Source organism: Myodes glareolus, chromosome 17 (genome assembly GCF_982192425.1).
Source record: "Myodes glareolus chromosome 17, mMyoGla1.1, whole genome shotgun sequence".
In the NCBI taxonomy this organism is placed as follows: Eukaryota; Metazoa; Chordata; class Mammalia; order Rodentia; family Cricetidae; genus Myodes; species Myodes glareolus.
Genome location: NC_142042.1, coordinates 64,943,018 through 64,968,281, shown reverse-complemented (window position 1 = coordinate 64,968,281; position 25,264 = coordinate 64,943,018). Strand labels below are relative to the sequence as shown.

General features: G+C 41.3%; 1 long non-coding RNA gene across 1 annotated transcript; it reads left to right on the top strand.

Annotated features, from left to right (window-relative positions):
* The first annotated feature begins 6,163 nt into the window (after positions 1-6,163).
* On the top strand, positions 6,164-7,395 carry LOC148119499 (uncharacterized). Its single transcript, XR_015735272.1, has 2 exons — positions 6,164-6,245; positions 6,806-7,395. It is a non-coding gene; the product is annotated as an uncharacterized LOC148119499 (long non-coding RNA).
* The last annotated feature ends 17,869 nt before the right edge of the window (positions 7,396-25,264 follow it).

Below are 25,264 nucleotides of genomic sequence, written 5' to 3'. Positions count from 1 at the left end.
GTGTTGGGGTTGGGGTGGAAATTATGTATGTCCAGAGATCTTAAATAAAAGAGAGAAGAAAAACTGAATGGAGTAATAGGTAGATTATTAATTACGATAATATGTAGTATTATTACTCACACTAATAATAATAATAATAGTGAGTAATTGAGTAAATACTTATGAGGTATTATTTACAGACAATTTACATTGGTATAGATTTTTGTATACTGATATAAATTCAAATTATATTTGTTATATTGACTATGCTCTTATTTCTGTTTATAATATTTGTCCACCTATGCAAAGTTATTTTGTCAGGTTGTATACATTCATGTTTCTACCTCTGTTTAAGACATTTTGTATATTGATACAATTTTAGAATATATTTATCATATTGCATTATATATTTCTACTTCTGATCAAGATATTTATACACTGTTTATATTTTGAGGTCATTGTTCTCCTGTACTGCACAGGTGTTTAAAGATTGTTTAATATTTTGATATGAAGTCTTAATCTTTAAGTTATATAGGTATTAAGTATTATAGGTTGATAGTCACTCAGGTTTGTCATACTTATAGTTAGACTAATCAAGTTCTTATGATATATAGAAATTATATTCCACATAAATAGGTGCTCTTCAACCACTTCAAAGATCTGTAGAACATGGCATTTTAATAACTTAGGATTCTGTTGACATGAGACATGATTGCTCTTGGCAGCATGGATCTATTCCCAAGAGAGTATTGAGCACCAAACACACTCCATGTGGAGTTTGTTTTCTTCTTGGCACATCTGGTCTTTGGGCAGTAACTGTACATGCTTTGACCACTGACAAAGTGAACGATGTCCAGACTGGACAAGCAGGATACAAGAAAAAGACTATTAAACCTTGCCTAGACAGGGTAAGATGGTTCTGAAAAATTTCCTGCTTCTGAAAATGGTCTGTCAGTTACTCTAGGCCTTAGCCAAAGTTGATTGCTTCAACATTGCTAATGAGACTTGGGTGATTGCTCAGGCAGCTTTGTCTTTGTCATCTACTGCACATTTTGGAACCTGTTTGATAGCACTTCTTGCCTACTCAAGTAATATTATCTCCCTTCTCATGCCTTTGATGGGGTTGAAGATTAGATGGTTGTAGTGACCATCCTCTGTAGAAGGAGTCCCCACTTGTTTGTCCTGGCCACCCAGCTAGCTTAGCCCTGAAATAACCACACAGAAACTGTGTTAATTAAATCACTGCTTGGCCCATTAGCTCTAACTTTTTGTTGACTAACTCTTATATTAATTTAACCCATTTCTATTAATCTGTATATTGCCATGTGGCAGTGGCTTACTGGGTAAAATTCCCAGCTTCTGTCTCTGGAGGCTCCATGGTGTCTCTCTGACTCTGCTTTCTTCCTCCCAGAATTCAGTTTCATCTTCCCCACATACCTAAGTTCTGCCCTATCAACAAGCCAAGGCATTTCTTTATTCATTAATGAAAGCAACACATAGATGGAAGGACATCCCACACCATTTCATCTTTTCTGTTTAAACAAAAAGGAAGGCTTTAACTTTAACATAGAAAAATTACATATAACAAAACAAGTATCAAGCACGAACTACAGTTACAATATTTATATCTACTTTATCTTTTATCATAACTAAGGAAAATTATAACTGCAAATATAAATTCTTTTACTCTATCAAAGACTCCAGAAAAATATAATATTACCCAAGTAAACAGGAAGTACATTGTAAGCAACTTCCAAAACTCTAGAATTGACAGAGACATCTTGCTGCCTGGACGATCACCCAATGTTCATCTGTACCATTGGGGAATTCATCTTTGGCCTACAGGGCCATAGTATCCAGCAGACTTTTCCACAAAGCAGGAAATTTTAAAGACAGTTCTGCCTATATTGACAGTTTTCCAATCATTTTTTTAATTGTATTCTGTAGAATATCTTGTAGACTCGCTCATGTCGCAGGAACCCCAAAGGATCATCTCACCTTTAGGCAAGTTCAGCAGTCATTTTCTGCGGGTCCTGCATGTCCAGTGAAGCAGTCCAGGCAAGAGCAGTTTCTTGGCTAACCAACTCCATAAGGATTCTCTTCAATGCCTCATCATCCTTTTGAAGTAACTTTGTGCTGCCAGAAGCATATATGTCTCATTGTCATGAAAAGTCCTAAATTTTTAAAACATTTAAATGCCATGTTCTGAAGGAAGGTCTCTGAAAGATTTGAAAATACCTAACTAGTTGAAATATATCTCTGTATATCTAGAAAACCTAATTAACACGACTATAATCTTGACTATTATAGATAACTATCTATTAACCTATTATTTCTTAATTATACTTTACATTTTTAAAATGAATTACACAATCAAAATACCTTAATCAAGAGAAGAAATATACATATAACAAAATTGACTTTAAATTTGTATCAATAAACCAAGATCCATACCAATTCAAATTATTCATATCTATAGTATATCCCCCTTTAAATGTAAACAAATAATTATAAACAATATTTGGGAATATGGGTGTAGATTTGTCCATACTGCTTCCTGCTGTTTGGGGACACTGTTAATAAGGCCTTTCATGTGTATGCTGTGTGTTAGGTTCATCTCAGACTGCAGTTGGGTGAAGTAATTTTTTGAGGGTGTTTACGGCAACGTTTCAGGGGTGCATCGTCTATCAAACCACATTGGTCTGGAAGTTTCCTACAGGTTTTTATCCTCTGTGGAAAAAAAGAGAAATCTCTTTTCCAAAGTAACATGTTCTTAGACCCAAATTCTGAAGTCAAGAAACCTTTATAATATACATGCTGATTTAGCTTAGGAGCCCACACATGAAATAGACTCCAATCCTTAAGTCATAAAACATGGAGAAATCTAGGAGGTGTTTACCTAGACACTCCAATCCTACGGGTCAGTCTTCATGATAGTGGAAGGTGCTGTGTACACTGCTGAAGGTGGAAAGTATTCTCTGACCTCAACCAGTTCAGAACACCAGAACACTGCAAGTTACACTTGATAAGACATGCCCTCTGGTGTGATAGTGAGATAAATATAAGGGAGCAACTGACCACATTCTGATTGGATTTAACATTCTCTGTGAGACAAAGTGAATTCCTAGCACTGGTAAAGGGGGAGAGAATCTATATCTAGTTACGACAGGTCTTGGTGGATAATAAAACTAGTACTATTATTCTGCTAAATGACAAAGCAACACAGCAATTCCTAATGATTTATTGCTGTGCTCAAATCAATATATCTCTCATTCCCCATTTGAAAAGCTTCTCCTCATACTATATAATTAACAAAGAGACCTGCAACTGATAAATGGTGCTGGGAGTAAGAAACTAGTGTTTTCTCAGCCTTCCCTCACAGGGGAGTTGGCAGAAGGGGTATAAGAACCACAGGTAGAAACTGTTTTCTTCACATAACCAGGCCATTAAGTGTTTGAACTCATAACAATTGACACAGCATGGACAGCCATGTGAAAACTCAAACCAGACCAAAACTCATCATGAAAGAGAAGGGAAGTATGAAATCCCCCTAGCTGAGGTGCTATTAGGAACTGCTAGCTTCTGAGAGAAGGAATGGCAGTTTTCTTCCACGTTACCCTTGCTGTGTTGACCACAATCCAGAGTAGGCCCTATTGTCTGGAGTAGCTGGACTACATAAAATGCAAACGATGCCATTAAGGAAAAGCAATGAAGTTTTGGAGGGTAGACAAGTTACAGGCAATAGTCTGTGAGCTAGTGGAGTCAGACTATCGCCTTCACTGTCTAGAAACTAAAAAGAGCTAAGGTGGTACTGCTACTGAGGTCTGCACTTGTTAGTTTGAGGTATCTACTGTGGCTTTGCACCCCTTCCAGTTGTAAGGTAAATGCATTAGAACATTTTATATTCATATATATTCTAGTAAGCTAACAGAGTAGTAGATTTCCATATGGCTTTTCCAAAAGGTCTTTAATGTTAATCACCTCTCTATGCCCTGATCTACCCTGCCCTCTCATGTCCTGCCACAATGTAAGTCATCCCTTTGCATTATTTCCCTTTAGCCCTTTGTACCTTCTGAGTGGGCTATATTCATAAGAAGAACCTATGGTTAACTGACCCTGTGTTATACTGACACTCCGGGTCAGTGTGTAATTTTGTAATTTGACATGACTGAAGTGAGACATTGCCTAAGATAATTATTTAGGTGTGATATGCAAACATGGAAAGTACTGAGTCTCCTACTGACCTGGTCCTATGGTATGTGTACTAACCTATATGAACCATCCACTGGTGGTGTGTTTCTTGGCACCTGGCCTCAGAACTGACGACTCTTTCCCTTCAGTGACATGGACAAAGGCATCCTAGCTAAATTGTTTCTCACTCTGAAAGGCACTGACAGTCACAGGAAGCTGACATGTTTCACTGAGTTTGATTCAGTACCCATGTGCTTCTCACAGCAGAGCTGGGACTACTTAATGGCTTTGTTTCATGTTCCTCATTTTGCTCTTTCTTCTCTAATCACAAAGAATTTTCCAGGACTAAAGAAAATATTTTTCTCTATTATGAACTCTTTTCCTCTCCTTCTTAGGAGGTTCTAGGTTTCTAAATTCTGGGTTTGCTTTATACCGTAGTCAACTTCCTGGGACATTTCAAGCAATAGTGAATGCAGCAGTTACTGTTATCACTGAGATTGCTCAGTATTTTAGAACTTAAACTTCAGACTGCCTTTCTTGAAGATCATGTTTTTGTAAGATCACTTACTATTTCCTTTGAAGGAAAGATGTTTTCTTACAATAAAAGTGAAGAAAAGTTTGCTTTTCTAGGTTAATAAAACAAAAAGTTGACATGGAAGGGAAATTCAGGAAGTCTGGAGGAGGAGTTGGAATTGAGGAAGAGTTCTGATATTTCATAAACTTAAGATTCTTTCTCTGTGGGGATCAACTCTAGTGAGATTTGTTGCATAGCGTCTTTCAGATTCTAAGATTTCAGCACAATTTTACCAATCTTACCAAGAGGAGCAGTGCAAGCAGCCATGAAGCCTCTCCCTGTGTGCCAACACACAGAGTGCTCAGAGCATCGTCTACACTCAAATTGTTCTGAGCCTTGACTTTCTCCAATGTTCCTAGAGCCTTGGACTCCCTTAAATGTTCAAAAGTCAATTAAGTCAATCAATAACTAAACAAACACCCAATTTTTAGTTCCTTCTATTAGTTTTTATGAACCAATGAATTAGTAATATACATTAGAAAATGGGTAAGTGATAAATGTAGCAATGTGGCAGATAAAAATGTAAGTTTGATGCTTATTTGTCTGTGTCTGTTTTCTGTCTGTGTGCATGTACAAGAATGAGCACATGTGTATGAAGGAGTCAGTATACTATGTGTTTTGGGAGATCCCAGAGCTCCAGTTGGTGTGTACCACAGCCAAGGTGGGTTCAACAGCTCTTCACACAAGAGAAGTATGGGAGATTATGATTCTTCATGCTAACCACCTAAGCAAGAACATGCTTAAGGCAGGTGTTAGGGTAGGTATGATTTTATTTTCTTTATCATCATGATAAACAGCTTTATGAAAATTATTAGAGGAAATTCTAAGCATATACACCAAATATGTCTTTGGAGCTGGCAGTCCTGACAAGGGTGAGGTTAAGGTCCAAGTCCAGCAACCTCCCCTATAAAAAGCATATTCTAATTTCTATGGTTACAGAAAAGACTTAAACCTATGCAGCAGACTACACCTGTCTCCAGAACATGTTTGCCAAAGATAATGCTGAAAGCACAACTGAAGTCCCCTATAATTCTGTCCTTCTTTCAGCACACAGGCAAATTTTGCCTAAAATCAGGAATATAAATGGGCCAGTGCTCCACAATGTATCAGTGAACTGAGTATCAATGAACTGAGTATCAATGAACTGAGAAAGAACAAACAGGACATAAGAGAGATGTAACAGGGGAAAGAAATACTGTCTTCAATCAAGAAAGACAACCTAGACAGCCAGGAAAGTCTGACTGAAACCAAAGAGACAGGAGGGCCCACTGAGTCACAGCACTCTACAGTGATGATGTCCAGACAGGATATTTCACATGATGTAGAGTCCCAGTCAAGTGAGTCATGCATGGGTTTGTATTTTGTTTAAGAAATTCTTGGACCTGCCCATTGTCAGTCAGCTCTACTCCCTCTGGGTGGGGCAGTCAGTGCTATAAAGAGGCCCTTGGCTGCATGACTGCAGACTCCTGGTGATCAAGTCCTAGACTACTTTGGAGACCTGGTGAGTGTTATTTCTTGAGCTGGTCTGTCTTGATGCTCTGCTTATGTGCTGCAGTCGAGTTTTAGGGATGGTGTGTGATGATTTTTTCTTTTATTTAGTATGCGATTGAGCACAGTGTATTTCTCTTTCATGTGCATCTTTGGTGTCTTTTCATAGTCCTATGACGTAGCAGGTATTAGGACCTGGTTTTCCTGACCTGTCCTCTACTCTGTCACCCAGACAACCTGCTGGGATGTCACAGTAACAGGAGAGTCAGGGATTCATTCTGAGGGTACCCAGGGAAGCATTCCTTGAGACATCCTGCGTTGAAGATGCTTCTCTGTGAAACACTTTTGTTTTCCTTGAAACAAATATTTTCTCCTGGAAAAAAGCATCAAACAATGGGGATTTCCCAAGGCTACTGTACCAGATTGCTGACAGGAAAGGGAAAAGCCAGGATGTCCTAAAACAGGACTTGGGGAGATGTGAAAATGTGGGGAGGAAATGGATGTGATAGCCCATGGCTTCGTCTATCTTCTCTGTGTGGATCACCCATAACACTCTCATGTAATGTCTTCCAGATCCTGAGACTTCAGCACGATGTCTTACCAAGAGCAGCAGTGCAAGCAGCCCTGCCAGCCTCCTCCTGTGTGCCCACCCACAAAGTGCCCAGAGCCTTGTCCTCCCCCAAAGTGCCCTGAGCCTTGTCCTCCCCCAAAGTGCGCAGAGCCATGCCCCGCTCAGCCATGCCAGCAGAAATGCCCCCCTGTGCAACCTCCTACACCCTGCCAGCCGAAGTGCCCACCCAAGAGCAACTGAGTGCTTTAGCAGTCACCAAGGCCAAGAGAAGAGGAGGATATCTACCTCTCATACTTCCACAGAAACACTTCCAACGCACTTCAAAGCCTGCCATGGATGCAGAAAAATCTTGTCCATCCTTCTCTTTCCATGTTTCTGTGAAAGATTTCCTCTGATGTTGTTCTGCTTCTGCTATAAGGGACGGCTAAGAATGGTCCTTCCTCACTGTTTCAGTGTCCCAGATGCTCAGTGATGAGCAGCATCTTCCCACCCTGTGCACTCAGAGGATGTTTCCAAAACTCTCAGTCTCCTTGTTTGTGCTGTTGTCACTGTGGCTTCATTTCCTAAATAAAGTACAATATGGCTGTTAGTACTCATGAGTTCTTCTTTTTCTTCTCAAATTGACTCTATGACCTTTCTGATATGTTTCTATTACATTGTTTTTATTCTTTATTGCCCGAGTCATTCCATTATAATCAGATGTTGACTGTATTTTAGGCCATAACATAGTGTTTGTTTGCTTGAGAGACAGAGTTTCATTTTGCACAATTATAAGCTATTTGTTAGCACATGCCATTTTAAGATGATTATGTGGTATTCAGATACGCATGTGGCACTTAGCACAAATATCCCTCCCTACACCCCATGTGTTTTCCCCTCACTTTCCCCCTTTGTCCTATGTAGTAGTTACACATCTACACCAACCTACCCTTGTTATGTTTTCCTTCTTCAATATTTGAAACATTGGTGCCATCCTTGTATTTAAGACTGGATTAATTTCCCTGAACATGCTGATATGCAGTTTCATTTATTTACCTGCAGAGCACATGATATTATTGGTTTACATGACTGATCATTACTCCAGTCCACCTAAGTGTCACGTTTTTCTAACCCTTTCATTCATTTGTGAGTAACTGTACTGACTTAATTACTTTGCATCTTAGGAGTAGTCTGAAATATAGATGGATATGCAGGCATCTTTATTCTATGCTGTATGTGACTTCTTTCATTAAAAACCCAAGTGATGGTGCTGAATCATATGATTGTTCTGCTTTAGTGCTATTTCTTTGAAGGAAACCCCATACTGATTTCCATATTTGATGGGTTAATCTCCATTCTCACACTCTCTGAGAGTCTGTGTTCTTTTTCCTCCATTCCTCTACCAGTACTTGTTATTATTTTGATGGTTCTCACTCTTACATGGTTGACTGATATTCTGGTGTAGGTTTGAACAATTTCTTGTTAATGTTACTTGTGGAAAATCCTATTTGCCAACGTGTTGCCTTTGGTCACAATTGAGCTATTGCAAGCCATTTGATTGACACAATATGAGGCATCTAAATAGCATTAAGGAAGTGATAATTTAGAAGCTACTGATGCACATTTTTTCACAGCCCTCACTATCGTCCCTACTTCCATCTGCAACATCCACATCCCCAGAACCAATATGACCATCATTATTACAACCTCTAAAAGTTATCAACCAACTACCTCTGCCTACCTTCACTATCATTGCCACCCTGTCCATTATTACTCCACTAAGAGCATCATGCCCATCACCATTTCAATGTCTATGATCTCAGCACCACCAACACTATATAAAAACAATAAAATATTGATAATTGTAGGAGTGTGTGGGAAAGAGATTTCAGCCTAAAAATTTGAGACGTGCATGGATCCTCCTGTTGCTTGTTATTATTTCTTTCGTATGTTAATATAGAATCTTGACTTTTCAGAGACTTTTTAAATGGCTTAGATTATATTCTAGTAAATATTAAACTAAGTGATAAATTAGAAAAATGTTAGAACTTCATGTTTAGGCCTGTCATTTGATTCATAAAGTCCCATAAAAAATTAGGATAAAAATATGCAGGTTGAACTCAGAGTCATTTGGCCTTAAAAGATCATAAAACTAAAAGAACCAAATGTGTAACTCAATGATAGATGACTCTTGAAAGGACAATTATGTGTGTATTCATGTCTGTGCACATATCTTCCTTGTCTCTGGTCTTAAAGGTTCACACTTGAGAAAGTGTGCTATGCAACCTGTTCATCTTTGACTGCGCCTCAAGGAGCTTCTGTGGAAGGAACTCCCCTTTGGTTCTTGGATTGAGTTTCAGTTGGTGCCAAAGTTGGCATTGTAAGAAGCCTCTGTTTTAAAAGTAATATAATTCACATATACACTGTAAATGTGAAAGATTTCATCATGCTATTAAACAAATGTTGATAGAGAGTAGTCACCCTCATCCACTATATTCACATAGGAGAACACTTAATTTTTTTATATATTTTAAATGCATATTTTATTTTTAAAAATGAAAACAAACTATCTTTTTTCATTTTATACAAATCCCAGTTCCCACTCCCTCCTCTCCTCCCATTCTCTCCAACTACTCCTCTCACCAAACCCATTCACTCCTCAGAGAGGGCAAGGCATATTGTTTGGGGCAGTCTAAGGTCCTCTCTACTATATCTAGGCTGAGCAAGGTATCCATACAAAGACAATAGGTTCCCCAAAAGCCAGTACAATCAGTACGGGTAAATCTTGTTGCCAGGAGGAGTTCCATCCAGACCGGTGAGTGTGAGCCATCCCTGGGGCAGACTGTTCCGGAAGCGAGCACGCCCCCCCCAGCTCCTGCTGCAGGGGCTTCTTTGTTATACACAACCCTGCCTCCTGCACCCTGCCCTATTGTCTGCAAGGTTCTTGGTCCAGGAACAGTTCCCCTTCCTGCACTAAGGTGACCCACCCAGAAGGGTGAGTGTCTGTTGGCCAGGCAGGCCAGAAGGTCCCCTCAAGGGAGTGCAGGACATCTTCAGCTTCTGCTGCAGGGTCTTTTGTGTTCCACTCGACCCTGCCCTCCCCCACATTCACCCTTTTCTCTGAGGGGTCTTTGGACTACCAGGAGTCCATGTTTCTGTGCTGAGGAGTTCCATCCAGACTGGAACAGTTCTTGCTCCTGCACTGAGGAGATCCACCCAGAGAGTCAGTCACAGCAAAGACTGGTCCAAGACACCAAAAATCTCCTGGCTGCATTTGAAGGAAGAGATGGGCAGGCACCAATGCAAGAATTCCTCCAACATCCTGAAAGGCAACATGACATCACCAGAATCCAGGGATCACGCAAAAAGAAGAATTGAACACCCTACTCCAGAAGAAATAGAAGAAATCGACTTTAAACAGAACATTATGAAAATAATAGAGGACCTTAAACAGGACGTGGAAAACAGTCATAAAGAAATGGAGATGACAAACAAAGAAGTAGAGGAAATGAATAAATCTCTCAAAGATACCCAGGAAAGCCAAGAAAAAGCAATCAAACAGGTAAGGGAAACAGTTCAAGACTTGAAAAATGAAATGGAAGTAATAAAGAAAACACAAACCGAGGGAAGGCTGTATATGGAAAATCTGGGTAAACAAACAGGAACTATGAGACAAGTATTACCAACAGAATATAAGAGATAGAAGAAAGAATCTCAGACACTGAAGATACTATAGAGGAAATAAACTCACCGATTAAAGAATAAAGTAAATTCAACAAATTCTTAACACAAAACATACAGAAAATCTGGGACACTGTGAAAAGACCAAACCTAAGAATAATAGGGGTAGAAGAAGGAGAAGATTTACAGCTCAAAGGCCCATAAAATATATTCAACAAAATTATAGAACAAAACTTCCCAATCTAAAGAAGGATATTCTTATGAAGGTACAAGAAGCATACAGAACACCAAATAGACTAGATAAAAAAAAGCATCTCCTCGCCATATAATAATCAAATTACAAAACATACAGAATAAAGAACAAATATTATGAGCTGCAAGGGAAAAAGGTCAAGTAACATATAAAGGGAAACCTATCAGAATTATATTTGACTTCTCAATGAAAACCATGAAAGCCAAAAGGTCTTGAATAGATGTGCTGCAGACACTAAAAGACCATGGATGCAAGTCTAGACTACTAAACCCAGCAAAGCTGGCATTCACCATCGATGGAGAAAACAAGATATTACAGGATAAAAACAGATTTAAACAATACATAGCCACTGTCCCGCGCTTCCTCTCGCCTGCAAGAACCACGCAGGACATAGGATTCTTCTGCAGAAAAGCTTTAATCCTCTTGGGAGCTAGAGCATAAGCCACATGGCGGAGACCCAGATAGGATGGAACCCATCCCTTATAAAGGAAACAGACCCTGCTTCGGACGTGTCACTCTTGGATAGGTCCGCTGCTCTCAGTCCCAGGTGATGCCTCGGGAGTAGGCGGGGACTCAGTGGGAAATTACTGAGCACATGTGTGTTCACCTGGCGGTGAAGCTGGATGTCAGCGCCATCTTGATAATGGAGAATGTGGCTGCGGCCTTCTACATCTCCCCCTAATTTTACTTCTTTGCAGAAAGGCAACTCCCTAGGCAGGTAAAGATAGAGGTCGCACTTCCCAAAATGAAAACATTAAAATGGGCTTACACGGAATCTGCCCCTAGGTTCATGACACCTGGAACCTATCCGGCCTGCCCTCTGCCATTTTTCTGGGAAAGGGGATATACGGCAGGAAACCCTTATGCAGAGCGACTTATCTCTCAGAGAGGGCCATTCTCTGTGCGATGCTTTTCAGCTCCACAACTTTCAGGGCTAGCTAAGCCAAGCACTCTACCCTGTGCCATGGACCACAGTCCTAGGGGTGCAGGAGCTGGTTGGCTTAAACCTTACTGCTTTAACATAGATAACCACACATCAGTAGAGGCTCCCTGTTCCAGGGCAGCCAGCGCTGTGCAAAAACCACTTTGTCCCTAAGACTTTGGGATTTGAGTCAGCAGACCATCCAGAGGAGAAACACTATTCCATAGCAGGACCGTTCCAAACATTCCAACCCCCACCCATTCTTTGAAGTAGGAGATGAAGGACACAATCCAGGACTGGAATCCTTTGGCCAAGCTTATGTCCACTCGCGTGGAGTTGATTGTCACGATGGACCGTCTCAAGAAGGACAGCAAATCATCAAAATTTTCCTGTAAGATACAAAGACAATTCTCGGGACAAGTTAGCCATTTTTATAAAGTTTTCATATGGTACATTGGTCACACATAAGGCTGGAGTTTTCCATTTACAGCCCAATTGGGCAAGCTGCCATAAGATATCCACCTGTTCTTAATTCTACCTCTAATAGATGTATCTATGGTAGCCTGCTGATCCAGGGCCGTAGCCACTGTGGTAGATAACTGATTGAGGGTCTCTGTTTTTCATGATATAGGCCGTGCTGCCATTTAAAAAATTTATAGTGAACAGAGCCATGGCGAATAGCCATTCTTGGCATCGGGGGCAGTTCCTTTATTATTCCCCCCCTTTTTGTTTAAATAGATATTTATCCAATTTTTAATTTAAATAACCATGGCATTTTGTAACCTGTCTTGAAGATACCCATAGTGTTTAGTAGAAATAACTGACAGGATAAGGGAAACTGATAGCAAGCAATAACTGACAAATCAAGGGGAAATCCAGCAGCATAGCAATAGCATAGCAACAACAACATTGCAATGTATAGCAACAATAGCACAGCAATAACTGACAGACTAAGGGCAGGAGCTGGACCATCCCTCAGGAACCCGCCAGCTCTGCAGCAATCAGGCCAGACAGCTCCATAGCAGAGGCTTTGTCCTCAGGCCTCTGGACAGATGAATCCACAGCATGAATAGTAGCATTCCTAGAAAAAAAAACATAAATAAACTCTTCTCCCAAAATAACATTTAAGAGTATTAAAAAACTCAGTGTAAAAATTTAGCACAGTCAGTGCTGGAAGTAGGCTGGTCTTGAACTTAGAGATCGACAGGTCTCTGTTTTAAAGAGCAGATCTTGTTTGTCTGTGCCATTACAGCAGGCCCTGTTTGTTGATATTAGATTTAAGATTTATTGGCTCCCGTATTTCTTGCCGGTAGGTGGCCTCGGGTTCCAGAGCCCGCCCGCCATCCAAGGGCTGTGTGCGGCCCTGGGCCTGCTCGCTGCGCAGCTCCCTGTGTCCCAAGCCAAGAAGTGGCGGCTCCACCCCCAGGCGCCCCTGCCTTCCCCGCGGGGCTAGCCTCGTTCTCTGAGGTCTGAGGCTGTGTTGGTGGTGGAGTGTGGCGGGAGCCGACACTCAGACCTAGGCAGCACAGGCCGGCAATATCTCAAGGTCCGCGCCAGAGCCTGCGGCTCAAGGGGCCGATGGGAGAGGCGGTGACCAGGGCCGCTTCCCTACTAGCAAACTCTTAACACCTGTGCCACAGCAAAAGCGGTTGTAAACTCTCACAGATCCAGCCAACGACCCAATCACCCCAAAATCCAAGGGCCCTTCGCATCCACCTCCCTGCAGATCCTGAAACACCAGACAAGTCAAGCGTATACACAGCAATCTTTTAGGAGGACTTGAGTTCTTAAAATGCTAAGCAGTTCTTAAAAACTTAAGTTGCACTATGTAGATGTAATACGGTACTGTCTGTTTACTGTGTCTAAACCTTAATTGCGCTTTTATTATGATAAATACGACCAGCCCTGCCTGAAGTCAGCATCGTTTAGCATAGCCAAATGGAACCAGAGCCATTTTAACCTCAGAGACCCTCACAGTTTTAGGTACATTGCAAGCCCTCTGGCCCGGCTGCCTGTGGCACCGCTGTGACATCCTCCAGGCCAGGCACCAACCGAGCCGCACCAATTGAGCCAGCGCAACGTGCTCCCCACCATAGCCACAGAGCAAAGCTCCGCTCCAGCCGCCCTCCAGCCCCAGCTGCACCCATTCCGAGCCCAAACCGGTGTACGGAGCAAAGCTGAACTCAGAGAAGCAGGCTTGAAAGGACCTCATTTAATCTTTTAGGGAATTTGGGCGTCGTTAGTCTCTTGGCTGCTTCCTGCTGTTATTGGGCCGCTGTATTTTAGGGGTAAACACTACAACATTTCAGGAGGTCTCGGTGATTCAAACCACATAAATCCCAAGTACACCCTTAGGCTCTCCTTTTCTGTGGAGACGAAAACAGAACCTCTTTCCCAAAACATCATATCCTTAGAAGTTTCTAAGTTTAAATATCTTTCTCCTATCCAGTACACAACAGACAACACACATAACATAACATAAAGCTTTTGACCTTGTAAATCAGCCTTCTCCCCCATTTTTACTTTTTTAAAATCACTGGGGGGTCCTTTTTAACTTATTTTCTTTTCTGTCTCCCCCATTCTTTACCGGAGGGTCATTTTTAACTTATCTGGGTGTGTGCATAACCTCCCACTGCTGCTCAGTTTCTGATATGCTCTCTGGACTTTAGAGCGTACCTCTCTGAGCACGCATGCCTGCAGTTTTGAATCCTCCTTGTGTCCAAGGGGTCTCCGGCGGTGTAAAGTTTTTCTTTTTCTTCCTGGGTTTCGGCACCAGATGTCCCGCGCTTCCTCTCGCCTGCAAGAACCACGCAGGACATAGGATTCTTCTGCAGAAAAGCTTTAATCCTCTTGGGAGCTAGAGCATAAGCCACATGGCGGAGACCCAGATAGGATGGAACCCATCCCTTATAAAGGAAACAGACCCTGCTTCGGACGTGTCACTCTTGGATAGGTCCGCTGCTCTCAGTCCCAGGTGATGCCTCGGGAGTAGGCGGGGACTCAGTGGGAAATTACCGAGCACATGTGCGTTCACCTGGCGTTGAAGCCAGATGTCAGCGCCATCTTGATAATGGAAAATATGGCTGCGGCCTTCTACAAGCCACAAACCCGGTCTTACAGAAAATACTAGAAGAAAAATCACAAACCAAGGAAGCCAACAACACCCCTAATAACACAAACATCTGACAACCCTCCTCCAGCACAACTCAAAGAAGGGAAACACACAAACACTACCACCAGAAAAAATAACCGGAGTTAACAACCACTGGTCATTAATATCACTTAATATCAATGGAATCAATTCACCTATAAAAAGGCACAGGTTAAAAGAATGGATACAAAAACAATACCCAAAATTCTGTTGCTTACAAGAAACACACCTCAATCTCAAAGACAGACATCTACTCAGAGTAAAGGGTTGGGAAAAGCTTTTTCAATCAAAAGGACCAAAGAAACAAGTGGGTGTGGCTATACTAATATCTAACAAAATTCACTTCGAACTAAAATCAATCAGAAGAGATGGAGATGGACACTTCATACTCATAACAGGAACAATTTATCAGGAGGAGTCTCAATCCTGAATATCTATGCCCCTAATATAAAAGCACCCACATATGTAAAAGAAACATTACTAGAACTCAAAGCATACATCAAACACCACACTCTAATAGTGGGTGATTTCAACACTCCTCTCTCACCAATGGACAGGTCAATCAGACAGAAACTTAACAGAGAAATAAGAGAACTACCAGATGTAATGAACCAAATGAACTTAATAGACATCTATAGAACATTCCACACAAACAGAAAAGAATATACCTTCTTCTCAGCATCTCATGGAACCTTCTCAAAATTTGATCACGTAATTGGTAACAAAGCAAACATCCATATATACAAAGAAATTGAAGTAACCATCTGTGTACTATCGGATCACCATGGAATAAAGTTAGAATTCAACAACAATTCTAACCCCAGAAGGCTACAAACTCTTGGAAACTGAACAGCCAACTACCGAACCTTCCCTGGGACAAGGAAGAAATAAAGAAAGAAATTAGAGTTGTCCTTGAATCCAATGAAAATAAAGACACAACAAACCCAAACCTATGGGACACTATGAAAGCAGTGCTAAGAGGAAAGTTCATAGCACTAAGTGCCCACATAAAGAAAATGAAGAAAGCTCACGTTAGAAACTTAACAGCACACCTGAATGCTCTAGAAAAAAAAGAAGCAGACTCATCCAGGAGAAGTAGAAGACGGAAATAATCAAACTGAGGGCTGAAATTAACAAAATTGAAACACAGAAAACAATCCAAAGAATCAATGAAACAAAAAGCTGGTTCCTGGAGAAAATCAACAAGATTGACAAACCCCTAGCCAAACTAATCAAACGACAGAGAGAGAACATGAAAATTAACAAGATCAGAAATGAAAAAAGGGGACATAACCAGAGACACAGAGGAAATTCAGAGAATGATTAGATATTACTACAAAAGTCTGCATGCCATAAAATTGGAAAATGTGAAAGAAATGGACACTCTTTTAGATAAGTACCATATACCAAAATTAAGTCAAGACCAGGTGAACAGTTTAAATAGACCTGTAAGTCATGAGGAAATAGAAGCTGTCATCAGAAACATCCCTACCAACGAAAGCCATGGACCAGATAGTTTCAAAGCAGAATTTTACCAGAACTTCCATGAAGAGCTAATACCTATACTCTTTAATGTGTTTCACAAAATAGAAACAGAAGAGTCATTGCCAAACTTCTTTTATGAAACTACAGTCACCCTGATACCAAAATCACAGAAAGACTTAACCAAGAAAGAACATTACAGACCAGTCTCACTCATGAACATTGATGCAAAAATTCTCAATAAAATATTGGCAAACCAAATCCAAGAACACATTAGAAAAATTATCCATTATGATCAAGTAGGCTTCATCCCAGAGAGGTAGGGCTGGTTCAACATATGAAAATCTATCAATGTAATCTATCAATGAAGGAAAAAAAACCATATGATCATTTCATTAGATGCTGAAAAAGCATTTGACAAAATTCAACACCCATTTATGATAAAGGTCTTGGAGAGGTTAGGTATACAAGGTTCATTCCTAAATATAATAAAAGCAATATACAGCAAGCCAGCAGCTAACATTAAATTAAATGGAGAGAAACTCAAAGCCATTCCACTAATATCAGGAACAAGACAAGGTTGTCCACTCTCTCCATACCTCTTCAATATAGTGCTTGAAGTTCTAGCAATAGCAATAAGACAGCATAAGGAGATCAAGGGGATTTGAATTGGAAAGGAAGAAGCCAAACTTTCATTATTTGCAGATGATATGATAGTGTACATAAGCGACCCCCAAAACTCTACCAAAGAACTCCTACAGCTGATAATCACCTTTAGTAATGTGGCAGGATGCAAGTTCAACTCCAAAAAATCAGTTGCTCTCCTATACACAAAGAACAAAGTAGCAGAGAGGGAAATCAGAGAAACATCACCTTTCATGATAGCCACAAATAGCATAAAGTATCTTGGGGTAACTATAACCAAGTAAGTGAAAGATTTATTTGACAAGAACTTTAAGGCTTTGAAGAAAGAAAGTGAAGATGATACCAGAAAATGGAAGGATCTCCCATGCTCTTGGATGGGGAGTATCAACATAGTAAAACTGGCAATTCTACCAACAGCAATCTATAAATTCAATGCAATCCCCATCAAAATCCCCCCAAATTTCTTCACAGACCTTTAAAGAACAATAATCAACTTTATATGGAAAAACAAAAAACCCAGGATAGCTAAAACAATCCTATATAATAAAAGTACTTCTGGACACGTTACCATATCTGACTTTAAACTCTATTACAGAGCTACAATAATAAAAAACAGCTTGGAATTGGCACAAAAACAAAGATGTTGACTAACGGAATCAAATCAAAGACCCAGATATTAATCCATAAACCTATAAACACCTGATTTTTGATAAAGGAGCTAAAGTTATACAATGGAAGAAAGTATCTTTAACAAATGGTGCTGGCATAATTGAATGTCAACCTGTAGAAGAATGAAAGTAGATCCATATCTATCACAATGCACAAAACTCAAGTTCAAATGGATTAAAGTCCTCAATATTAATCTGACCACACTGAACCTGATAGAAGAGAAAGTGGGAAGTAGTCTACAACACATGAGCACAGGAGACCACTTCCTAGGTAGAACGCTAGTAGCACAGACAATAAGAGCAACAATGAATAAATGGGACCTCCTGAAACTGAGAAGCTTCTGTAAAGCAAAGGTCAATGTCATTAAGACAAAAAGGCAACCTACTGATTGGGAGAAGATCTTCACCGACCCCGCACCAGACAAAGGTCTGATCTCCAAAATATATAAAGAACTCAAGAAACTAGACATTAAAACTCTAATTATCCCAATTAAAAAGTGGGGTACTGAACTGAACAGAGAATTCTCAACAGAAAAAGTTCAAATAGCCAAAAAACACTTAAGATCTTGCTCAACCTCCTTGGCGATCAGGGAAATGCAAATCAAAATAACTTTGAGATACCATCCTACACTGTCAGAATGGCTAAAATCAAAAACACTAATGATAGCCTATGCTGGAGATGATTGGAGTGAGGGGAACACTCATCCATTGCTGATGGGAATGCAAACTTGTGCAACCACTTTGGAAATCAGTGTTGCAGTTTCTCAGGAAACTGGGAGTCAACCTACCTCAAGACCCAGAAATTCCACTCTTGGGAATATACCCAAGAGATGCCCAGTCATACTCCAAAAGCATTTTTCAGGTATATTCATAGCAGCACTATTTGTAATAGCCATAACCTGGAAAAAGCCTAGGTGCCCCTCAATAGAAGAATGGATAAAGAAGGAGTGGAACATATAGACTTTAGAGTTTTACTCAGCGGTAGAAAACAATGACATTTTGAATTTTGCATGCAAATGGATGGAAATAGAAAACACTTTACTGAGTGAGATAACCCAGACTCAAAAAGATGAATATGGTATGTACTCACTCATAAGTGAATTCTAGCCATAAATAAAGGACATTGAGCCTATAATTCGTAATCCTAGAGAAGCTAAATAAGAAGGCGAACCCAAAGAAAATCATGTAGTTATCCTCCTGAATATTAGAAGTAGACAAGATTGCCAGGCAAAAGTTGGGCACACAGGGGTGCGGGGTGGGGTGGGTGAAAGGGGAGATGGGGAAAGAGAAGGGAGAAGGGGTGGACTGGGGAGAGCTTGGGGGAATTGGATGGTTAGGATGGAGGAAGGGTGGATATGGGAGCAGGGAAGTAGATATCTTAATTAAGGGAGCCATTTTAGGGTTGGCAAGAGACCTGACGCTAGAGGGGGTCCTAGGTGTCCAAGGAGATGTCCCCAGCTTGTTCCTTGGGCAGCAGAGGAGAGGGTGCCTAAACTGCCCTTATCCTATAGCCACACTGATGAATATCTTGCATAGCACCATAGAACCTTCATCCCGCAATGGATGGAGATAGAGACAGAGACCCACACTGGAGTACTGGACTGAGCTCCCAAGGTCCAAATGAGGAGCAGAAGGAGAGAGAACATGAGCAAAGAAGTCAGGACCGCGAGGGGTGCGTCCACCCACTGAGATGGTGGGACTGATCTAATGGGAGCTCACCAAGGCCAGCTGGACTGTGGCTGATGGAGCATTTGTTCAGATCGGACTCTCTGAATGTGGCTGTCAATGAGGGCTGACTGAGAACCCAAGGACAATGGCACTGGGTTTTGATTCTACTGCATGGACTGGCTTTGTGGGAGCCTGGTCTGTTTGGATGCTCACCTTCCTAGACCTGGAAGGAGTGGGGAGGACCTTGGACTTCCCACAGGGGCAGGGAACCCTGACTGCTCTCTGGACTCGAGAGGGAGAGGGAAGGAGAGTGGGGGGAGTGGGAGAGAAATGGGAGGAAGGTGGAAAATTTTTAATAAATTTTTAATAAAAAAATTTAATAATTTTTAATATTATTTAAATTATTTAAATTATTTAATATTTAATTATTTAATAATTTAAATTATTTAATATTAAATAAAATTTAATAAAATTTTTAATAAAAGGTGGAAATTTTTAATAAATAAATAAAAATAAGATATTAGAAAAAGAAATAATTTTCTGACAAAAGTAGCATTACAAGATTTATGTTGTGTCAGAAAATATTTGTAACAGGGTAGATGTCAATGTCAAAGTAATCGTTCTTGATTTCTTTTCTTTTAAATTTACTTATTTATTTATTTATAAAAATTTCCACTTTCTCCCCTCCTCCCAATACCCTCCCATTCCCCCCACTCCCTCTCCTCCTCTCTCTCCAGTCCTAAGAGCAGTCAGGGTTTCCTCCCAATACCCTCTTATTCCCCCCACTCCCTCCCCTCTCCCTCCAGGTCTAGGAAGGTGAGCATCGAAACAGACTAGGATCCCAAAAAGCCAGTACATGCAGACGAAACAAGACCCAGTGCCATTGTTAATGGCTTTTCAGTCAGCCCCCATGTCAGCCACATTCAGAGAATACGGTTTTATCACATGCTCATTCAGTCCCAGTCCAGCTGGCCTTGGTGAGCTCTCATTCGATCAGTCCCCATGTATCAGTGGGTGAACGCACTCCTCGTGGTCCCGACATCCTTTTTCATGTTCTCCCTCCTTCTGCTCCTCATTTGGACCTTGGGGGCTCAGTCCAGTGCTCCAATGTGGGTCTCCATCTCTATCTCCATCTATCATCGGATGAGGGCTCTCTCTGATCCTGCCTTCCTTGCTCACGTTCTCCCTCCATCTGCTTCTCATTTGGACCTAGGGAGTTAAGTCCAGTGTTCCAATGTGTGTCTCAGTCTCTATCTCCATCCATTGCCAGGTGAAGGTTCTATGATAATATGCAAAATATTCATCAGTATGGTTATGGACCAAGGCCAGTTTGGGCACCCTCTCCTCTGCTGCCCAGGGAACAATCTGGGGACCTCTCCTTGGGCCTGGGAACCCCTCCTGAATCAAGTCTCATGCAAACCCTAAAATGGCTCCCTTAGTTGAGATATATTGCTACATCCACGACTGTCTCGCCAGTGTAGCAGAAATGCTGACTGGATGGGCAAATATTGCCAGAGGAACAGGATCTGCGCTTCTTGGAGTTGAGTCCTGGGCTGCCCCGTGACAATCAGTTGTGGTGTAATGCCACCTGAGTCGCCATCTGTACTGACTCGACCTGACTGTACTTGGTGCTATATGTCTGTCTTTTCCCTTGTCTGTGTGTTCTTTGTGATTCTTGCATATTGCTAACAGATCAGACTATTCCAGGCAGTTGCGGATACAAACAAGACTGCTGAGGACATTTTTGAGTTTTGCGCCCCTATTCATTAAAGCCTTTAAAGAAATAGCCAGTTCTGGAAATAGGGAAGTCATCGTTAAAATAATTCCTTAATGATGTGGAGCAAAAGGAGTTGCTCTTATCAGGAGAAACCTTAGAAGCTTCTGCAGGAAAACAGCTGCAGCAACACTAGATGTTTGCCTGAGAATTACGTGCAGGAGGCCTATGCAGCCTTCATTATGGCCAGAATAAACCTAAGCTAATTACAACATCTGACCCTGAGAGTCGGGGAGGGAAGAAAGTTGAGATTTATGGTATGAAACCAGATTCAGACAAGTTTGAGATCATGTCTAAAATTTCCTAGCAGAAAATTTTCCCAGGAAGATAGTGGCCTTCTCCTCTCACACCCCAAGATATTCTGAGCACAAGGTCACTTAGCCCAGCCAGCCGCCTGGTACTGACTGGGCAAAAGTCCTTGTGCCCAAGTCAAAGCATTTTCAAAGATTCTTTTTGTAAACTGTTCTATGCTTTTTTTATGATCTGATGATGTATGCCTTTGCCAAGTTCTTTGTTTGTAATAATATAAAAACCTCACACTGAATAAGTAAAACACAGCAGCATTTTCAAAATACATTGAGAGTGACTGTCTGTCAATTCCTCCGCCATATCCTGAAATCTTCCGTCCTTTGCCCTGATTCCCTCACAGTCTGAGTGGCTCCTCTGAGCTGGTCCGTAGCAATATATAACCTCATAACCCTGCTCCCATAACCATCCTTCCTCCCTCCCCCCATTCCATTCCCCCAAGATATCCCCAATCCTCCCTCTCTCCCTTCTCTCTAGCCCTCTCCCCTTACTTCCAGCCCTCCACCCCCCCCCCATGCACCCAAGTTTGCCTGGCAATCTTGTCTATTTCCAATATCCAGGAGGATAACTACATGATTTTCTTCATGTTCACCTTCTTATTTAGCTTCTCTCTGATCACGAATTATAGGCTCAAAGACCCTTAGTTATGGCTAGAATCCACTTATGAGTGAGTACATACCATATTCATCTTTTTGGGTCTGGGTTACCTCACTCAGTAAAGCGTTTTCTATGTCCATCCATTTGCAAGCAAAATTCAAGATGTCATTTTTTTTACCGCTGAGTAAAACTCTAATGTGTATATGTTTCACACCTTCTTTAACCATTCTTCTCTTGAGGGGCATCTAGGTTTTTTCCAGGTTCTGGCTATTACAAATAGTGCTGCTATGAATATACCTGAAAAATGCTTTTGGAGTATGACTGGGCATCTCTTGGGTATATTCCCAAGAGTGGAATTGCTGGGTCCTGAGAAAGGTTGACTCCCAGTTTCCTGAGAAACCGCCACACTGATTTCCACAGTGGCTGCACAAGTTTGCATTCCCACCAACAATGGATGAGTGTTCCCCTCAATCCATATCCTCTCCAGCATAGGCTATCATTGTTGTTTTTGAGTTTAGCTATTCTGACAGGTGTAAGATGGTATCTCAAAGTTGTTTTGATTTGCATTTCCCTGATCGCTAAGGAGGTTGAGCATGGCCCTAAGTGTCTTTTGGCCATTCGAAGTTCATCTGTTGTGAATTCTCTGTTCAGTTCAGTACCCCATCTTTTAATTGGGTTAATTAGAGTTTTAGTGTCTAGTGTCTCGAGTTCTTTGCATATTTTTGAGATCAGACCTTTGTCTGATGAGGGGTTGGTGAAGATCTTCTCCCAGTCAGAATGTAGCCTTTTTGTCTTACTGACAGTGTCCTTTGCTTTACAGAAGCTTCTCAGTTTCAGGAGGTCCCATTTATTTATTGTTTCTCTTATTGTCTGTGCTACTGGGGTTCTAGTTAGAAAGTGGTCTCCTGTGACTATGTCTTGTAGACTACTTCCCACTTTCTCTTCTGTCAGGTTCAGTGTGGTCAGATTAATATTGAGGACTTTAATCCATTTGAACTTGAGTTTTGTGCATTGTGATAGATATGGATCTACTTTCATTCTTCTACAGGTTGACATTCAGTTATGCCAGCACCATTTGTTAAAGATGCTTTATTTCTTCCATTGTATAACTTTAGCTCCCTTGTCAAAATTCCGGTGTTCATAGGTTTGTGGGTTAATATCCGGGTCTTCTATTCGATTCCATAGGTCGACTTCTCTGTTCTTATGCCAAACCAAGCTGTTTACAATACTGTAACTCTGTAATAGAGTTTGAAGTCAGGGATGGTAATGCCTCCAGAAGTTCCTTTATTGTATAAGATTGTTTTGGCTATCCTGGGTATTTTATTTTGCCATATAAACTTGATTATTGTTCTCTCAAGGTCTGTGAAGAAATTTGGGGGGATTTTGATGGGGATTGCATTGAATCTATAAATTGCTTTTGGTAGAATTGCCATTTTTACTATGTTGATCCTCCCAATCCAAGAGCAAGGGAGATCTTTCCATTTTCTGGTATCCTCCTCAATTTCTTTCTTCAAAGACTTAAAGTTCTTGTCAAATAGGTCTTTCACTTCCTTAATTAGAGTTACCCCAGATGGGTTTTTTAGTTCCTGGAGGGAAAACACAAACGGCTCCCCTCACCCTAGCCAACATGGGTGTGGGTGATTGTCACTGTCCCGTGATACTATCCTTCCATCTAACCCAACCCAGAGATTGGGAAGGTTTCTGCCAATGTCTCTCCATTGCTGATAGACCTTGTTTATCTACTGTTAAAAAATTTAAAATGTATAAAATTGTAGATAACTGGGCATTTGGGGAGGTGATATACTCCCCCTTCTTTATTTACAAAAAAATTGTTTAAGGGTAGCATGCATGTGCTCCACTACGGCCTGCCCTGTGGGATTATGTGGAATTCCAAAGGTATGTGTAATTTGATGTTATTGGCAAAATTTTGCAAACCTTTGGCTGGTATAAGCTGGTCCATTGTCTGTTTTGAGAAAATCTGGAATGCCCATATAGGCAAAAGCCTGTAGACAATGAGCAATAACATCCTTAATCTTTTCTCCTGAATGTAGGGAGGCATAAATTACCTTGGAATAAGTGTCTACAGAGACATGTAAAAATTTAAGTCTGCCAGCTTGAGACAAATGGGTAACATCCATCTGCCAAAGGTGGTTAGGACGGAGGCCTCGAGGATTAACTCCTTCTTTGGGGGCATTATGAAATGGAGCACAAGCTGGACATTGGGATGTGATTTGAGTAGTTGTGGCTAGAGTACAGCCAGAGTGAAACTCTAGAGAAGAGGCATTTAAATGATACTTTTCATGAAGATGATGGGCTCATTGTTCCTTAGAAAGGAACAATGCCAATTGGGCGGGTGAGGGAATCTGCAAGCTTATTTCCCTCTGCCAAGGGCCCTGGCAGATCAGTATGGGCCCGAATGTGGCCAACAAAGGCAGCAAACACTCTTTGGCATATAAGACTTTGCTGCTGAACCAAAAGGTGGAAAACCTGAGAGGTAGGTAATATATATGGCGAGGTTTCCAATGGCCCAACAATCCCTGCCACATATATACTATCAGTATACAAATTGAAGGGTTGATCCTTGAAAAGAGAAAAGGCCATAAGGCAGGCTGTGAGTTCTGCAGCTTGGGCAGAAATCGGACCTAGGGGCTGCTTTTTTTTTCTCTTTTCTTTTTTTTTTAACTTTATTTTTTTTTTATTAAATTATAAAAGTTTCCATTTCAGCCCCTCCTCCCAACACCCTCCCACTCCCCCCACTCCCTCTCCTCCTCCCTCTCCATCCCCTAGAGCAGTCAGGGTTTCCTGCCCTGTGGGAAGTTCAAGTTCCTCCCCCCTCCCTCCAGGTCCAGGAAAGGTGAGAGTCCAAACAGACTGGAGCGCCAAAATCCAGTATATGCAGAGGAAGCAAGTCCCAGTGTCATTGTCAATGGATTTTCAAAAAGGCTCCGGGCCAGCCACATTCAGAGAATCTGGTTGGATCACGTCCTCGTTCAGTCCCAGTCCAACAGGCCTTGGTGAACTCTCATTATATCAGTTCCCTTGTATCAGTGGGTGCTCGCATCCCTCGCAGTCCTGATTACTTTTTTAATTTTCTTCATCTTTCTGTTCCTCATTTGGACCGTGGAGTGCTCAGTTCGGTGTTCCAATATGGGTCTCCATCTGTATCGCCATCCAACGTCGGATGAAGGTTTCCTCTGCCCTTGCCTTCTTTGCTCACGTTCTCTTTCCTTCTGCCTCTTATTTGGACCTAGGGAGCTAGGTCCAGTGTTCCAACGTGGTTCTCCTCCTCCATCTCCATCCATCGCCAGATGAGGGTTCTATGGTGACATGCAAAA